This window comes from Mandrillus leucophaeus, unplaced genomic scaffold (assembly GCF_000951045.1).
Source record: "Mandrillus leucophaeus isolate KB7577 unplaced genomic scaffold, Mleu.le_1.0 Scaffold671, whole genome shotgun sequence".
Lineage (NCBI taxonomy): Eukaryota > Metazoa > Chordata > Mammalia > Primates > Cercopithecidae > Mandrillus > Mandrillus leucophaeus.
The window spans coordinates 956,202-972,589 of NW_012107264.1; the positions used below are offsets into that span (position 1 = coordinate 956,202).

Genomic DNA, 16,388 nt, shown 5'->3' on the forward strand with positions numbered 1-16,388 from the left:
GTAAATAATACTGAGTAACTCTGCCAACTGAAGTCTACACGATCTGAAGGAGAAAATAACACAGAAGTCCCCCTTTAGGTTTAGTTTCAAATACAACATTCACTGAGATAATAAGGAACTACTAGTGTTCCAGAACCACAGAGCCTAGAGCAGCTTGAGGCTGTCTCACAGTAAACTGACAGAGTTCATTTGGAGGAATTCAAAATTCGCTGAGAAAAATTGCTGAATCTATTTTATTTCAAAGACTATAACTTGTGATTCTAGTATAAAAGATAAAAGACAAAAGGATCAAAAATAACTATAGCTACAACAATTTGTTAATGGATTTATAAAATTAAAAGATGTGAGGTGCGACATAAATAGCATAAAATATGGCGGGGGTGCAGAGTGAAAGTGTAGAGACTTTGTATGCAATTGAAGTTAAGCTGTTATTAGCTTATAATAGAATGTTATAACCATAAAATGTTATGTATAAACTCCACGGTAACCACCAAGAAAAGACCTCTAGTAGATACAGAAAAGATAAAAAGAAAGGAATCAAAGCATAACACTATAAAAATTCAACAAATTAAATCACAAAGGAAGACAGCAAGATTGGTAGAAGGGAACAAAGGAAAGAGCAATAATAAAATGGCAACAGTAAGTTCTTGCAGATCAGTAATTATCTTAAATGTAAATGGATTAAATTATCAATCAAAAGACACAGTAGTGAAATGGAGTAAAAAAAAAAAAATACAAAAAAACACAAGATTTAACAACATGCCAACTATAAGGGAAGCACTTTAGCCTTAAGAACGTAAGTAGACTGAAAGTAAATGAATGGCAGAATATATCCCATGCAAATGGTACACAAAAGAGAGCAGAGGTGGATATATTTGTGCAAGATAAAATAGACTTTCTGTAAAAATCTGTCACAAGAGACAAAGAAGTTCTCTATATTATGATAAAGGGGTCAATTGATCCAGGAGATATACAAGTATAAATATAGATGCACCCAACATTGAATCACCTGAATATGTAAAGTGAGTTTTCTAATTATAAAAACAATATAAGCACTGGGATTATTAATTTTATGTGTGAACATGACTGGACCAAGAAGTGCCCAGATATCTGGATAAATGTTATTGTGTGAGGGTGTTTCTAAATGAAATTGACATTTGACTTGGTGGACTGAGTAAAGCAGATCACCCTCCCCAGTGTGAGTGGACCTCATCCTATATGTTGGAAGACTGAATAAAAACAAAAGGTGGAGTAAGGGAGAACTTGCTCTTGCTCTTACCTGGATGTCATTGACTGGGGACATTAAATTTTTCCTGCCTTTGTGTACAGCCTCATAGTGGAACTTACACCATATGCTCTCCTGGGTCTGGATTTCTCAGCCTCCAAAATCATGTAAGCCAGTTTACACACACACACACACTCACACATAGGTATGTATTCTCCAATATCTTATTTGCTCTGTTTCTATGAAGGACCCAGACTAATACAAGCTTGTTGTTTATTCTGAATATGACAAATACAAGAACTATAAAGAAGATAATAAAAATCACACATAATCTACCACTACAGTTAACTACTTTTCAGATATTGGTATATTTTTCTCTAGTCTTTTACTATGTATCTATGTATGGATAAATGAGCATATAAAATATGTATATGCAAAATATATGTACATTGGGCAAAATATGTATAGATGTGTACATCTATGCAAATATCTGTTGGTGACTAATTTAACAAAATTGGAATGGTGCTGTATACAATATTGTAATATTTTAAATACAAAATTATATGCATCTCTCATATCATAAAATAGTCTCCAAATAGATGGTTTTCAATAGTTACATTATATTCATGAAGTTATAATAACTTATTTAATGATTTAGGTAATTAAATATTAATTATTTTTTCAAACTCTGATTATCTTTTGTAATAGTCCATTTTGACACTGCTATAAAATTTTGTATAAGTCCATTTTCTTGCTATCTGGCTGGGCACAGTGACTCATGCCTGTAATCCCAGCACTTTGGAAGGCCAAGGTGGGTGGAGCATGAGGTTGGGAGATCAAGACCATCCTGGCTAACACGGTGAAACCCCATCTCTACTAACAATACAAAAAAATTAGCCGGGCGTGGTGGCAAGCGTCTGTAGTCCCAAATACTCAGGAGGCTGAGGCAGGAGAATCGCTTGAATCCTGTAGGCAGAGGTTGCAGTGAGCCGAGATCACACCACTGCACTCCAGCCTGGGCAACAGAGTGAGACTCCATCTCAAAAAAACAAAAAACAAACAAACAAAAACCTACCTGAGACTGGGTAATTTATAAGAAAAGAGCAGTTCTGCAGGCTGTACAGGAAGCATGACTGGAAAACCTTAGGAAGCTTACAATCATGGCAGAAGGCAAAGGGGAAGCAAGCACAACTTACCATGGCAAAGCAGGAGAGAGAGAGAGAGAAGAGAGCTAAGGGGGAAGTGCTACACACTTTTAAACAAACAGATCTTGTGAGAACTCCCTCACTATCATGAGATCAGCAAGGGGAAATTCTGCCTCCATGATCCGATCACCTCCTACTAGGTCCCTACCCCAACACTGGAGATTTCAATTCAACATGAATGAGCGGGCATACAGAAATAAATCATATTACTCCACTTGTGGCCCCTCCCAAATATCATGGCCTTCTTACATTTCAAAACCAATCATGCCTTCTCAACAGTCCCCCAGAGTCTTAAATCATCCCAGCATTAACTCAAAAGTCCAAGTCCAAAGTCTCATCTGAGACAAGCCAAGTCCCTTCTACCTATGAGCCTGTGAAGTAAAAAACAAGTTACTTCCAAGATACAATGGGGGTACAGGCTTTGGGTAAATGTTCCTGCTCTCAGTGGGAGAAATTGGCCAAAACAAAGGGGCTACAGGCCCCACACAAGTCTGAAATCCATCAAGGCAGTCATTAAATCTTAAAGCTCCAGAATAACCTCCTTTGCCTCCATGTCTCTCATCTAGGCCATACTGAAGCAAGGGATGGGCTTCCAAGGCCTTGGGCAGCTCTGCCCCTATGGCTCTGCAGTGTATAGCCCTGTGGCTGCTTTCTCAAGTTGGCATTGAGTGCCTGTGGCTTTTCCAGATTTGTGGTGCAGGCTGTCATTGGATCTACCATTCTGGGGTCTGGAGGACAGTGGCCCTCTTCCCACAGCTCCACTGGGCTGTCCCCCAGTGGGGACTCTGTGTGTTGACTCCAACCCCACATTTCCACTTTGTACTGCCCTAGTAGAGGTTATCCATGAGGGCTCTGCCCCTGCAGGAAACTTCTGACTGGACATCCAGAAATTTCTATATGTCCTCTAAAATCCAAGTGGAGTTTCTCAAACCTCAACTCTTTCCTTTTGTACACCCACAGGTCCAACAACACATGAAGCAATGACCCAAGCTGTACCTTCACCCCTTTTAGCCATGGCTGGAGTTGGAGCAGCTAGGATACAAGGTACCTTGTCCAGAGTTTGCATAGAGCAGCAGGGTCCTGTGCCTGGCCCATGAAACCTTTTTTCCCTCCTAAGCCTCCAGGCCTTTGATAGAAGGGGCTGCCCTAAAGGTCTCTGAAATATCTTGAAGACATTTTCCCCACTGTCTTGGCTATTAACATTTTGTTCCTCTTTACTTACGCAACTTCTGTAGCAGGCTCGAATTCAGCCCCTGAAAATTGATTTTTCTTTTCTACCACGTGGTAAGGTTGCAAATTTTCCAAACTTTTATGTTCCTCTTCCCTTTTAAATATAAGTTATCTTTGCTTATGGAAATGGCCATAGGATTTTAGAAGCAGCCAGGTAACCTCTTGAATGCTTTGCTGCTTAGAAATTACATCTGCCAGATACCCCAAATCATCTCTCCCAAGTTCAAAGTTCCATAGATCTCTAGGGCAGCAGCAAAATGCTGCCAGTCTCTTTGCTAAAGCGTAGCAAGAGTGACCTTTGTTCCAGTTCCCAATAAGTTCCTCATCACCATCTGAGACCACTTTAAGCTGGACTTCATTGTCCATATCATGTGTTTTGGTCAATACTACTCAACAAATCTCTAGGAACTTCTGAACTTTCCCTCATCTTCCTGTCTTCTTCTGATCCCTCCAAACTGTTCCAACCTCTGCCCATTATCCAGTTCCAAAGTCACTTCCACATTTTCAGGTGTCTTTATAGCAATGCCCAGCTCCTCTAGTACCGAGTTTTTATATTAGTTGATTTTCACACTTCTATAAAAAACTATGTGAGACTGAGTAATTTATAAAGAAAAGAAGTTTAATTGACTCACAGCTACATAGGCTGTACAGGAAGCATGGCTGGGAGGCCTCAAGAAACTTACAATCAAGGTGGAAGGTGAAGGGGAAGCAAGCATATCTTACCACGTCAGAGCAGGAGACAGAGAGAGAATGAGCAAACAGGGAAGTTTTAAACAACCAGATCTTTTAAACAACCAGATCTCCTGAGAACTCACTCACTATAGTGAGAACATCAAGGGGAAAATCCAACCCCCGATCTAATTACCTTCCTCTGGATCCATCCCCCAACAATGGGGATTACAATTTAACATGAGATTTGGGTGGGGACACGGAGCCAAACCATATCACCTTTTAAGGATTTATTTTTAGAAGTAAGATCAAAGGGTATAAACATTCTTATGACAGAGGGCATGACATAAGAATTTAGAAAACAGAGAATTTAGAAAATAGTCCAGAATTGCTGTCCAGAAAATATTAACTATTGAAAAGAAAATAAGCATTTAAAATAGAATATAAAGTTAAGCATAAAAGTATTAACATCTAATTATTATACACTTTCTGTAATTGAACTTGAACGGTTAGGACAATTTTTAAAGGCAGTATAGTGGTTAAGCATTGCCTTTGAAGCCATGCTTTATGGGTTTAATTCCATTGTGCTATTTGCTTGTTGGGTATTGTATAATTTTGCTATGGTTTCCATAAGAGAATAGCACAGATTTGGTGGCACAAACAACAGAATTTTATTTTCATAACTCTGAAGGCTGGAAGTCCATGATCATGGTGCAGCGTTGGGTTCTAATGAGGCCTCTCCCCTTAGTTTGCCGATGGCCATCTTCTTGCTGTGCCCTCACACGGTCTTCTTTTCTGTGCATGTGCATGCCTGGTGGGTCTTCCTCTTATTAGAAGGTCATAGGTCTTACTGGATTATAGCCTCACACTTCTGACCTCATTTAACCTTATTAACCTCCTTATAGACTCTATCTCCAAATATAGTCACATCAGGGGTTAGTGATTCAACACATGAATATTGGGAGCACACAATTCGATCCATAACAGGTATGGTTGGCCAAGTTACTCAATGTCTGCATATCTGAGTTATCTCATTTGTAAAATCAAGGTAATAACACTTTATCGGCTATGATGGGATTAAATGTGCTTTTATGCATAAAGCATTCAAGAACAGTGCCCAGCACATGGCAAGTATTCAATAGATAAGTAGTGTCACATTTAAAAATTAAAAGTTTACATGGGCATGGTATGAATTAATCATAATACACTATAAAAAATAGCTTCCATAGCAGAATTTCTAAGTTTGATACAATATTAATTCTTATAATTATTAGGAGTAATTAGTATTAATGGAGAAGAAATAGAAACTTTAAGCAAGTAATCTAAAATCATATAATGAATTGACAGCATGATTAAGTGCAAATGTTTCAAGAAAAGTTATATTCTTTTAATTCCTTTGAAATTAAAATAACTGTCATAAAGAAGGCTAGTCATCATCTATAGTAAATATTTTTGCATTGTAATAGGTGGAAATATGGGTTTAAAAATTTTTTTAAATCACTTGGAAGATTTCACTTATTTCTGCTTTTTTAAACTGCTCCATCCACATAGAAAATAAACCTCCCAATACAACTAGCTCTAAAATGTTTAGTAGGATGTTTATGAATAAGAAAAATAGGCCAGGCACAGTGGTTCATGCCTGTAATTCCAGCACTTTAGGAGACCAAGGCAGGTGGATCACCTGAGGACAGGAGTTCAAGACCAGCCTGACCAACATGGTGAAACCCCATCCCTACTAAAAATGGAAAATTAGCTGGGTATGGTGGCACATGCCTGTAATTCCAGCTACTCAGGAGGCTGAGGCAGGAGAATCGCTTGAACCCAGGAGATGGAGGTTGCAGTGAGCCAAGATTGCGCCACTGCACTCCAGCCTGGGCAACAAGAGTGAAACACCTTAAAAAAAAAAGAATAAGAAAAATAAGTGCCAAGATACTAAGAGCATCCATATTACCTCCTTATTGAAATAAACGTAGTGGAAAATGAAGCAGCCCACAAGTGATACCTGAGCTGTATTTTGTGAGGAGTGGTAGGCAAGGTAACATTGAAAATGCAAAGGAGCAGATGATTAAGATAATATAGATATTCATGTAATATCCTTGAGTATAGCTGAAGGACGCCTAACTCAGCACGACAGGGAGAGATTAGGCAAGAATTCCAGCGTCATAGTGGTCATCTTGGAATAATGGAGAAATGGCATTGAGGTGAAGATGACTACAAGAGAGCTGGCAATAGAGGCAGTGGAAAAGGATAGCTTAGCCAAGCAGAGGTGTAGAAGACAGGCTTAAATGTGACAAAACTAAAGGCAGATAGAGTAGTAAAGACAGCTCTGATGATCCAGCCAGAATTAGGTAGTGGAGATAAAAGAAAAAGAGCAGAAAAGGTTGAGAAACACTTAAGCATTAAAAGTATTAGAACTATGGATGGGTAGATATGGAACTGTGGGAAAGGAAAAGGATTAGACAGCAATTTAGGAAGAGGAGCAATTTAGAGGGAAGATGACACATTCAGATTTCAAAATATTAGGATCCATGTGATGATAAGTGGTTGACAGAAGGTTGAATATATAAATGCAGAGCATGGGGATTAAGGCAGGGTTGTACAGCAGTTTAAACAAGAGACTGGACAAGATCACCCACAGAGTATTAAAAATGATAAGTGGGTAGGGAGAAGAAAGGGATAAAGTGAGGTATAAAAATACAGTCAGATAGAAGAAATAATCCCTAGTATTAAGTAAATTGGTAATCATAGTAAACAATAACCTATTGTACATTTCAAAAGAGTTGGCAATGAATAATTACAATGTTTCCAGCATAAATAAAATATAAATGTTTAAGGTGATGGATATCCAAATTACCCTGATTTGGTTATTACACATTATGTGAATGTATCGAAATGTCACATGTACCACAAACACATTTAAATTTATCATGTATCAACAAAAAATATTTTGCCCAATGACTTAGAGACAGAAGCCTGGAAAACATCAATATTAAAGGAAAAACCACACAGATGAAACCCATGAAGGATCCAGAGGAGAGATGAAAACCAGAAAAAACCTGAATTACAGAAGATACATGTGCAGAGATTCTAACATAGGGGAGCCTTTGATAAAAGCCCACTGAATATGCCAAAAAGAAATTAATTTGTGATCTTAGAGATGTCAGTGTCTGTATGGTGAGGGAACTAGGAAGATGAACAGATTGTATTGAATTCCTCTGAGTAGGAGATGAACGTCTAGAAATACCTTAGAATATTTCTCAGCTTATACAGGCAAGAAATAGTGTCTCACCTAAGGTAATATCTCTGTAGTGAAACACAGACAGAAGTGTTCAAAATAAATGATGTGCAGAGACTAGATGGAGAAGTCTGGCCCAGATAGGAGACTACAGTTTAAGCTAGGATTATCAGCCTAATGAAATGCTTTACTTGGGAGAAAACAGAATTTCAAATGGAGAGCTAGCCAATAAGAAAAGAAAATGCATCATTATTTCAAACAGAAAACGAAGGAACCACAAGCAGAAGTAGCAGTAAGGTTGACTTTTGATGTCATGTCCTGAAAATTACTCAGACAGGATTCCTTAAATACCCTAGACTAAGGGCAGGACAAGTTTCAGAGAATGAACTGGGCTTGAATGTGTCAGTAAAGATCAAGTTGCTCCAACAAAAGGAGAGGAGTGTGGGCGCAGGGAGCTCGGGAAGCATAGGAAGAGATTGACAGGGGAAAACATGATTTTACAAGTTTAATCTGTATAGATATGCAAGATGGGCTTCACAGCTAAACTGTTAGGACACATGAAAGAGTCAGGGAAGTAAATTATCCAATGGAATAAGAAATGGACAAAGAAAGAAAGAATAGCATGTCAGAAGTCAAATACATGAGAGTTTCCATGCCTGGCACATAAGAATGTGGTAAAGTTTTATTGAATGAAGAAATGAATGAGTAAACAAATTAATGAAAAAATAATAAATGTGAAGACTGGTCACAGTTTCATTGTTTTACTTTATCTAAATTAAGATAGAAACACAGTATCCATGCTTCATCTAAAATTTCCACTTTTTAAATTATGCATGGATTATCCCCCTCACCCCCAAACTTCTCTAGACAAGAGCTGACTTTATAAAAGAAAATAAAACGTTAATTAAATTTTATTTATTTGGAAAATTAAATAGAATTGGTGGAAGCCATTGATGAAAATCACTTACAAACATAAAGAATTAGTTTTCCTTTACTATTGTCCTACTTTTCAGTTTCCTCTCAGTAGGAAAGTTATTAATCTGTTGTGTTTTATTGTAGAGTCATAATTTTACATTTAATTATACATACAACCTGCCCTAAGCATACCCTTACTAAAGGGCATACCTTAATAAAGACGATACAACATGCCTCCATAACTTAGCAAGGTCAATCCGTGAGAAGAATAAATAAAAACGTAATTTAGTAACTGCTAGAATAATCTGAGAAGATAGAAATGAAGATCATGTCTGGAGGACAAAATGATTTTTAAAAAATAGAAAATGATGAAGTCACAAGGTAAATGATAAAAAGGGCTGGATTTGGAGTCAGAAGACAAGGGTTCTTGTTCTGTGACTGACTTTGTAGTCTAGGACAAACCATCTAATGTGTCTTGCTTTGTTTTCCTCATCCACTATGCAGAAGTCATGTGATCTTTTTAAAACATAAATCAAATCACATCACTTCCCTGCCTAAAATCCTCCAATAGTCTCTTCTTACAACTGGAATGAAATCTAACCCCTTCCTCGTGACCTTCAGCATTGTGAACATGAACGGAACCCTGCCTACCTCTTTAAACTCCTGTCTTTTCCTTTTTCCTTTCATTCACTGTTCCTAGATTGTTCTTCAACCCTGTGAAGCTCACATTTGCTGTTTGTCTGCCTGAAATACTGAGTCCTAGGTCCTCTTGTTGTTGACTATTTCTTGTTATTTAGGTGTCAGCTCAGATGCTACCTGCTCAGAGATGCCTTACTTTACTTTCTGTAGAAAAATAGCTACCTTACTCTCATCCATCAATCGCTTTCAAAGAACTGTAGCTTATTTTTGTTAAACTAAGTATAGAAAATAATATCTTGTTTACTATTTAAGTCTTTATATATTGTGTGTGTCCTCCTACCAGACATCTCCTTGCCTATCTTGTTCATCACTGAAATCTTTGACTCTGGCTAACAATTTATGCTTCACAAGAATTTGTAGACGAAAGGAGAAAAAAAGGAAAAAAAAAGGAGAGGAGAGAAGCGAAGAAAGGAAAGGAATGAAAGGGGAAGGAAAAAAGAGGAAGAAAGGGAGGGAGAAAACAAATAAATAAAATAGTTGGCAATAAAATGAGAAAAAAATATGAGAAATTATATTGGGAAAAAACCATCAAGGCATTGTTTAAATATCACTTCATGCTTGAATATATTTAAATACCATAAACTTGTTATGATTTAAAGGAACTCCAAAGACTATTGTTTTCATTTTCTTGATATTTCAGTGAAGCCTGCAAAATGTATATGTGGGGAAGTGAGAGTAGATGTGTGATTTAATTTTTGTGCTTTATTTGGGTGAAACTGGCGTATGAAGAAACATAAGAGACACCCTCAGAGCACAATCAAGATGTCAGCATTCACAAACCCATGTGCTACCCCTCTAAATTATACTCCTCCAGATGGCTTGGTTAATTTTGAAGTGGATAAAGCTAACAGTGCCAGATCACACCCAAGCAGTATAAAACTGTATAAGAACACAATAAAACAGTAATAAACAATAGATTATTTTAGTGGCATATGGCAGATACTGAGTCAGGCCAGCCTCAAATGTAATCTTTGGATTCTGTTTAAAAATCAGTGTCTGAGTTAGAGCATTAGCATTCAAAGCACTCCTGTAAGCAGTAAGCAACTATTCTAAAGAAGAGAAAGGGAGGGTCAGATAAAGGAGAAAAGGAAAACACAATGGTCACTGGAGAAGAAAGATAAACAAGAAATAATAAGCAGTGCTTGCATGACAATCTACAAGGGGAAACATAAAATTCATGAAAGCATTCAACAGGAAGAGATGGCAACAAGTAGACCAATATGAAGGAAATTGATGTGGGAGCTCCCAGCAAGAAGGGGAGCAAACGAGAAAGAGGAAAATCCATATAAACAAAATAACAATTCCTCCCTTTTCTGAATATCTGGACATAAAATTTATTATCTTCCCTTAAAATGACAAAAATTGTATGTTGCATCATAAAAGTTGGAAATATATTGTTAAAACCTTAACTCTGCAATCCCTAAGTAAAAATTCCCTCTTCCGAATATGTCTTCACCCCTACACTAAACCCAACCATCTTCTCCTGGGAGAGGGATGCTTCAGAACAATGAGAGATCCGTTCAAATTGCTGAAATTAAAGCTTCCAAGTGAAGAGCCCAGGATATAGCCCCTTTTACCTAATTACATCCTATTCATACTATGTATTTCAACGTAAACAAGACTTCCTCCATACCAAGTGAGAGATTGTACACCTAGACACTACATAAAAAAGTATTTTTTGCAGAAAAATACTTTTCAAGTGAGAGTTTTGTTAATAGATAGTTTCTTGATAACATGAGTGATCTGAACAAAGTTAATTATCCACATAATTAACTATATGTGGCTGAATAGGAAGTCCCAGCCTTCATTCCCACTCAGAAACACTAATTGCACACAAATGTACACACTAAACATTTTTATATGAATTCCAGATTCCAGTTAAGATGTTGTAGTATTCCAAGTGTGCACAAAGTAGGGAATAGTCAAATTGAGTTGAGTAAGAAGAGTAATTTCATTTACCTGTGCCAGCCTCTCCGCCAAGTTAGCACAGCTCAGTGCCAAGACAGAATGCCTCTTTCACATCTGTTACCTCTGGGAGAAAAGAATTGAGCATGCCTCCGACATTCCAGCTTTTCAGAGAGCTGCCCAAGAAACTGGTCTCTGACTTCCTTGATTGGTGTGCTAACAGAACTGGCATAATTTGAATGCCTGGGGGTCACTGAGGACAATGGAAAGCAGCAGGTGGCTTGATATGGTTGGCACAGCATGGCACAATTGGGTGAAGAGTGCACAACTTAAGACTTCTTCCTTAGCAAGGAGGGATAAGAGTGGAGCATGTGTTGACACTCTGGCTCTTCAGAGGGCTGCCCAAGGGACTAATTTCTGTCTTGCCTCACTTGGAGCACTGATGGAACTAGCATAGTTTGGATGCCTTGGAGCCACTGAGAACAAAAGTTAAAACAAAACAAAACAAAACAAAAACAGTAGGCGGTTTGCTATAGCCCCCATATCTCAGAGAAGATGCACAACTCAAGGCTCCTCCTTCAACAGGGAGGGAGAAAGGAGCAGAGAATGAGTCTGTCATTCTAGCTTCTTGGAACACCAGCTTCTGAGAAACTGATATCTGTCTCACCTTACTCAGTGTACTGAGAGGAAGCTGGCATGCTCTGGATGCTTGCCAGCCACTGACAACAAAAGAGAGTGGGAAACTTGCAGTTGTAGAACCAGAGAACATGTGGTGCCACAGACAGATATCAGAAAAGATAATGAGTTCCTGAGGGGAAACAAAAAGCACAGTAAACCTCTCTGAGAAATTGCATGCACAGGCCCAGATACCGCCAAAAAAGTTCCAGAGGATTCCAGAATCGCTTTCTGGGCTACTTAGTGGGGGTCTTATAACAAAGTCAGTCTGAAGACTGGGAGAAGTGACAGATCCCAATATAAAGCTACAAGGTGCATGAAAAACAAGGAAACACGGCTCAACCAAAGGAATAAACTAAATCTCCAGAAACTGGACCTACAAAGAGGTATGTGGACAACTTGAAAGAGAATTCAAAATAATTGTCATAAAGATGCCTAGTGAGCTCAAAGAAATAACAAATGAACAGAATAAAGCATCAAGAAAGATACAGAAAATATAAAAAAGGTTTGGAGCTGAAAAAGAAAATAAACTGCAAAATTCACTGGAGAAGTTTAATGGCAGACTTGATATGCAGGAGAAAACATTAGCAAACTTGAATATGAGTCATGTGAAATTATCTGCTAGAGGCACAAAATGAAAAAAGAATGACAAAGAATCAGGAAAACCTAAGGGACATATGAGGCACCATCAAACGGACCAATATTTGCATTATTGTTGTTTCAGAGGGGAAGAGAGAGAGAACAGGGCAGAAACATTACTTAATAAAATAATGGCTGAAAATTTCCCAAATCTAAGGATGGAAATGGACATCTAGATTTGAGAAACTACATGCTCCAACTAAGATGAATTCAAGGAAACACATACCAAGCAACATCATAATCAAATTGTCAAAAGTCAAAGAAAAACAATTTTGAAAGCACCAGGAGAAAAGCAACTTGTTATGAACAAGAGACTATCACCAGATTTCTCAGAAGAAACATTCCAAGACAGAAGAGAAGTGGGATTATATATCAAAATGCTGACAGAAAAAAAACACCCTGCCAATCACAAATACTGTATCCAGAAAAACTATCCTTCAATAATTAAGGAAAAATACTTTCCCAGATAAAGAAAAGCTGAGGAAATATAAAAAGATGTAATTTGTGACATCAATAGCATAAAGTGTGGGGGAGGTGAGTAAAAGTTAAGCGTTTTTGTATAGAATTGAAGTTATCAGTGTAAAGTAGATTATTTTAACGATAACATGTTTTATGTAAATTTTGAAAGTACCTATAGGAGATACTCAAAAGAAAATGAGAAATAAATCAAAACATACAACTACAAAAAAGTCAGAAAAATTCAAAGTAAGACAGTGACAGCAACAGTGAGTCAAAAAGCTACAAGACAGCTAGAAAGTAATTTAAGAAATAGCAATAGTAAGTCTTTTCCTATCAATAATTACTTTAAATGTAAATAAATTTAACTCTCAATTAAAAGACTGATATAGTGGCTGAATGGATTTAAAGAAAACAGGACTCAACTATACGCTGTATACAAGAAATGCACTTTGGACTTTAAGACCCACACAGGCTGAAAGTGAAAGGATGGAAAAAATAATCCACACAAATGGTAGTCAAAAAAGACAGCAAGAGTGGTCAAATTTATATCAGACAGAGTAGATTTTAAGTCAAGAGCTGCCAAAAAGACAAAGAAGGACAAGGATATTATATAATGATATACGGGTCAATCTGCCAGGAATATGTAACAATTGTAAGTATACATGTGCCCATAATAACAGCACCCAAATATAGGAAGCAATCAATGAAAGAATTTAACAGAGAAATAGACACCACACGATAACAGTAGGGAATTTCAATACACCACTCTCAATAATTGATAGAACATCCAGACAGAAGATCAATAAGGAAATAAATAAATAAGAGGATTTGAACCAGACTATAGATCAAATGGAACTAACAGACATTTGCAGAACATTCCACCCTACAGCAGCAGAATACATATTCTTCTCAAGCATGCATGAAACATTCTCCAGAATAGATCACATGTTAAGTCACAAAACAAGCCTTAAGAAATTTAAGAAGATTGAAACTGTGCCAATTATATTTTCCAACAACAATGGAATGAAATGGAAAGCAAAGGAAAATAGGAAAGTTCTTAGATATGTGGATATTAAACAACACACTGTTGAATAATCAATGAGTCAAAGAATAAATCAGAATGTAAATTTTAGAAAAATATTTTGAGACAAATAAAAATGAAAAGACAACATAACAAAAAGTATAGGATGCACCATGACCAAGTCAGATTTATCCCTGGGTTACACAGATGGCCAACATACAAAAATAATCAATATGAGACACCACATTAACAGAATAAAGGATAAAAATTACATTATTATCTCAATATATGCAGAAAAAGCCTCTGAAACATTTAACACCCTTTCATGATAAAAACACTCAATAAACTAAGAATAGAAGAAAATTACCTCAACATAATACAGGTCACAGTGAATGTCATACTATACAGTGAAAAACTAAAAGCTTTTCCTCTAAGGTCAGGAATCAGTTAAGGATGCCCACTCTGACTACTTCCATTCAACATACTACTGGAAGTCCTAGCCAGAGAAATTAGGCAAGAAATATAATTAAAAGTTATCCAAATCAGAAAGAAAGAAAATTTCACTGTTTGCAGATAATATGATGCTATATGTAGAAAACCTTGACAATTACACACACACAGACACACACACATTCACAAATCATTAGAACTAATAAACCAATTACGCAAAGTTGCAGGATACAAAATCAACGCACAAAAATCAGTTGAGTATATGTACACTACCAATGAACAATTGGAAACAAAAATGAAGAAGATAGTCCATTTACAACTGAATCAAACAGAATAAAACTCTTAGTAATAATCTAAACTGAGAAGTATTATAAAATATGTAGACACTGAAATCTATAAAGGATTGCTAACCTCCCCCTCACCCACAAATAGTGGATGCAATGCCTTAAGCCAACCAGCCCACAATGTCAAGTTCATCATCCAGAACACCAACCCGGCAGTGGCTATTTTGATTCGGAGTGTCTTCTCGCTGAGGTGCCCATAATAGTCATTGACTGGGTTCAAATTGATGCCAATTCCTCAGTTATTCATGATGAGTTCATGGCTCACAAACTTAGATTAGTTCTCCTCATTAGTGATGACATTGTGGACAAGCTGCTATCCTCCCGGGACTTCCCATGTGAAGAGTTCTGTGAGTGCTTGGTGAAGTTCACCCTCGATGTGCAGTGCAATGAAGAGCAGACTTGACATATCGCGTCTTGAGACCTCATCTCCAACAGCCCCCAGGTCATTCCAGTGAACCAAGATGATGACCCTAATGACTACGTGGAGCAGGATGACATTCTCATCATCAAGTTGAGAAAGGGCCAGGAGCTGAGACTTTGAGCCTATATGAAAAAATGCTTTAGCAAGGAGTATGTCAAGTTGAACCCTACTGCAGGGGTGACTTTTGAATACAATCCAGACAATGCCATGAGGCAGGCAGTGTACCCCAAACCCAAGGAGTGGCCCAAGAGTGAGCACTTGGAGCTGGATGAGGATGAGTCACAGGTGCCCTGTGACCCCAAGGGCAAGCCAGAAAGGTTTTACTACATCATGAATTCCTATGGCTCTCTGTGTCCTTAAACCATGTCCTCTTAGCTCTCACTGGATTGAAGAAGAAGCTGAGGGATTTACAAACTCAATTAAGCCACGAGATCCAGAGTGACATGCTAACTATAAACTAGCTGCAGCTTGCTGCTTCAGCAAGAATGGGGATTCAAGCTAGCAGCTAGATTTGGGGGGTGTCTCTTGAGACTCTTCTAGCTTTTGGAAATCTAGTCTACTGTTGCTTGAGCTTCTTGGCAGGTCATCAGTACCAACTAGAAGCAGGAAATAGACTACTAGGGATGCCAGCGGCTTTTAAGCGGGACAGTTTTTTACTGGCCCTAACTGCTAATTGCCATCAGTGCTCCACAGATCCCAAAACATCCCTGTTAGCCTGTTTCCTAATGCAGCTGTAGGGGAGCCAATCGGACTTCTCTCCTGGTTAGTTCAGCTCTTTACTTTAAATGCTTTCTATCCAAAAGGAATACTTTCAATTGTACCTTAGATTTCTGGTTTTAGGATTGAATGTCACAGCCTTCATTCAAAGGGCCTATAAACTCTTCCAGTTCTTTCCCCAGGGCTGGCCTACTAGCACTTCAAATTCCCAGGTGTCTTTAATTTGAGAAGTAACCTTCTGGGAATAACATCAGACCCTGGCTGTGCCCTCCCCACTATGTAAACACAATATTTCACTCCCTACCCAGCAATTACAAACCCCTTCACCACCAATACCTGATTATTTAGTTTGTTAATAAGTTGGTGGTGGTGGTAGTGGTGGCAGCGGCCAGCAGGAGCAAGGGCCCCTCCCACATGCACAGAAGTATTTCATTTCCCCTAAATGAAGGCTCTGACCCTGACCTCTTAACACTGTCTCCAGGGAGGAACATGCACAAAGCAGTTAATTAGGCAACCTGGAAAAAACACAGAAAGAAAGAGATATTTATTGATTAACAGAAGTTGTATTTTTAAAAGTGT

The 16,388-nt window shown here is 37.9% G+C and overlaps 1 pseudogene; it reads left to right on the forward strand.

Moving 5' to 3' along the window:
* The first annotated feature begins 9,901 nt into the window (after positions 1-9,901).
* LOC105555160 lies at positions 9,902-15,553 on the forward strand (annotated as a pseudogene).
* Positions 15,554-16,388: the final 835 nt, after the last annotated feature.